Raw genomic sequence first — 3853 nt, forward strand, 5'->3', positions numbered from 1 at the left:
TTTATTTATTTATTTGAGAGGCAGAGTTACACACAGAGAGAGGGAGAGACAGAGGTCTTCTATTCACTGGTTCACTCCCCAAATGGCTGCAACAGGTCAGAGCGGAGCTAATCTGAAGTCACAAAGGTGCAGGGGCCCAAGCGCTTGGGCCATCATCCACTGCTTTCCCAGGCCATAAGCAGAGAGTTGGATTGGAAGAGGGACAGCCGGGACATGAATTGGTACCCATATGGGATGCTGGCACCACAGGTGGAGGCTATACCTGCTACGCCACAGCACCAGCCCCAGCAAGTTCTTTAAATTGTCATTTAGACAACATTAGATATTTTCATCTGCCTTATGTATGCCCAATCTTATAAAATACAGAAAGCAAAAATAATTCAATTGGGAAGCTCAATCTCTTGTTAGTGTCATGATATTTAAACATTTAGCTCAAGTATTGATTCTTTTTTCATCTAAGTCAATTTTAGATGTTCACCATAGCTAATCTAATTGCTTGTGACCCTACAATTAACACAAGAACACAAATCATGGACATTGAGTACATATTAAAGTCAGATAACAGGTAATTTTTTTCTTTTAGTTCTTTGAGGTTATTGATCAAGCCCAATGTAATTTCTCTCTCCAAATGGAATTCCGGCTTTTATGTAAGAATAAGGAAGTAACAGCACCCCCTGTAAAAGGCTATCAGACCTCCCTCGCTAGGTCAGGCTGTCAACTGAGAGGAGGAAATGAAAATTAAACATTACAGCTGAAGCACAGATGGGAAACTGGATAAGCTGATCTCCTCTCCACTTTGATTACTACAGCATTTGTTAGGGCTAAATGCCTGGTGTGTATTTGGGAATGACAGTGATTCCACTAAAAAGAGAGGCAATGAGCGATCCCATCAACATTGTGATGTGGTTCAGATTTATCTGCATCTAATCTAACCATGTTTGGGATATGTTGAAAATCTTGATCCATTTAAAAGATCCCAATCTGCAGAGCTTTCTTCCCTGTCAGCGCTCAAAAACAGGCCTTTGAAGTGGATGCAGGAGACACAAATGGAGGCAGGAAGGCCCTGAATGGCTTGTGGAATTCCAAATGTGCTTTCCACAGCCACGTTCTCCTCCCATGTTAACCCTCTGTTTATTTTAAGGGAGCAATTTGGTCTGTGCTGGAGCCTACTGCGTCTTTGCTGTGCTGTGACCTGGTTGGCCAAGGTGGCCCTTCCACACAACCACTTTCTCCCTACCGCCCACGATGTGCACTGGGCCAAGGTCAAGTTGACGGAAATGCTCCAGCATTCCCTCTTCAGCGTTCTTTCTTTTTTTTTTAAGATTTATTTATTTATTTGAAAGTCAGAGTTACAGAGAGAGGAGAGGCAGAGAGAGAGAGGTCTTCCATCCGATGGTTCACTCCCCAATTGGCCACGACGGCCAGAGCTGCACTGATCCAAAGCCAGGAGCCAGGAGCTTCTTCCAGGTCTCCCACACGGGTGCAGGGGCCCAAGGACTTGGGCCATCTTCCACTGCTTTCCCAGGCCACAGCAGAGAGCTGGATGGGAAGAGCAGCCGGGACTAGAACCGGCGCCCATATGGGATGCCGGCGCTTCAAGCCAGGGCGTTAACCCACTGTGCCACAGTGCCAGCCTCCCCCCCCCCCCCTTCAGCTTTCACACAACTATCATGTTTTACTAAATCGTCCTGCCCTAGGCAGTCATGGCATTTCACTAAAACACACTCACAGAATGAAACCTTATAATGGACATCTGTTGCTTTTGTCTTAATATTCAGATAATATTAAGTCTCTCTCTCTTTAAAATACTTATTTGTTTGATTTTTATTTATTTCTGTAAAAGTCAGAATAACAGAGAGAGAAGAGGTGGAGAGAGAAAGAGAGAGCTTCCATCTGCTCGTTCTATCCCCAGATGACCACAACAGCCAGGGCTGGACCAGGCCAAAACCTGGGGGCAGGAGCTTCATCCGGGTCTCCCACATGGGTTATAGGGGCCCAAGCACTTGAGCCATCTTCCACTGCTTTCCCAGGCACATCAGCAGGGAGCTGGATCAGAAACAAAGCAAGCGGTGGCCGGCGCCGCGGCTCACTAGGCTAATCCTCCGCCTTGTGGTGCCGGCACACCGGGTTCTAGTCCTGGTTGGGGTGCTGGATTCTGTCCCTGTTGCCCCTCTTCCAGGTCAGCTCTCTGCTGGCTCCTGCCATCGGATCAGCGTGGTGCGCCGGCCGCTGCGCGCTGGCTGCAGCGGCCATTGGAGGGTGAACCAACGGCAAAAGGAAGACCTTTTTCTCTGTCTCTCTCTCTCTCTCTTGTCCACTCTGCCTGTCAAAAAAAAAAAAAAAAAAAAAGGAAGTAAAGTAAAGCAGGCGGGACAGCAAGGGGCACCCGCATGGGATGCCAGCATCGTAGGTAGCAGCTTTACCAGCTAAGCCATGACACTGGCCCTTGACTCTCTGTTGAGGAATATACCTCCTCTACTTGATCCACAGTGATGAGGGCCGATGACCAAGAAGGGCCTATATCATAGGAGCCATGGAGCCAGAGCACAGAGTTGCGCTGGTTTGGGTATTGATCGCTTCCCGTGTCCCCTCCCTTCTATGCAACCAGGGCTGTCTCCAGTCAAGGTGCAAATACCATTTGTGAAGACATGTAGGCAGCGTACATAGTGCATTCGTAGAATAACTACTCAGAGTAGAGGCTGGAGCGCCAGAGAAGTCCCTTTTGCTTTGGCATTTGGGGGGGGCTCATTCTGATCACCTACCACCAGCACACCAAAGGGAATCCTGTAATTAACAAAATCCTAGGGGCAAGGCAAAGAAAGCCCCACCCAATCCGCCTATAGCATACATATACCCTCATTTCACAAAAAGATGAGAAAAAGACCATGGATCAGCAGGAAAATCTATGGCTTAGGTGAGAATAATAAAAATTAACATCAAAAGAACTAACCTAGCAGTGGAATTAAATAGTTCATAAAACATGCGAAATCGTAGGAAATCCCCATTAGTGTCCAGAAAAAGAAGCTATTAGGTCCATTAAACTGGAAAGAGACAAACAGGAAAGAGGAGCAGCAGGGAAACAATAGAGAGTTCATGAGGATTATAAATACAGTCCCCAGAATAAAAACGTAAATAGAAGGAATGCAAGAGAAAATCAAGAAAATCTCCTGGAACATAAAGCAAAAAGATCAAAAGACAGAAAATGAGGAAAATGTCAAAGGAGAACTAGTAAAAGGACAAATATCTGCCCAGCCGGAGTTCCAGGGACACAACATCGAGAAATCGGAACACTAAAAACAACAGGACATCCCCCAGAGTTTACACAGAAAGTAAAACTTTAGATGTTCAGGTAAGCTGCTGCCTGGGACACAGGCATCACATACGGATGCTGGCTCATCTCCCAGCTACTCTCCTGATCCAGCCCTGACGATGCGCCTGGGAAAACAGCAGATGGTGGCCCACGTGCTTGGGCTCCTGCCACCCATGTGGAGGACCTGGATGGAGTTCCAGTCTCCAGGCTTCAGTCTGGCTCAGCACCTGTTGCAGCCATTTGGGGAGTGAACCAGCAGATGGAAGACCCCTCTCCCTGTCTCTCCCTCTCTCTCTGTAACTGCGTTTCAAATAAATAAATATTTTTTAAAAAATGTAACACTTCTGATTGAAAGGATTTAGTAAGTAAAGAATAGGATGAGCTGTTTTTTGGGATTTTTTTGTTGTTGTTTGTTTTTTGGTTTTATTTGTTCACTTGAGAGAGAGATCTTGCATTCATTGGTCCACTCTCCCACATTCTTGCAACACCTGGTGCTGGGCAAGGCAGATGCCAGGAACTTGGAAACTAATTCAGGTCTCCCGC

This window comes from Oryctolagus cuniculus, chromosome 20 (genome assembly GCF_964237555.1).
Source record: "Oryctolagus cuniculus chromosome 20, mOryCun1.1, whole genome shotgun sequence".
Lineage (NCBI taxonomy): Eukaryota > Metazoa > Chordata > Mammalia > Lagomorpha > Leporidae > Oryctolagus > Oryctolagus cuniculus.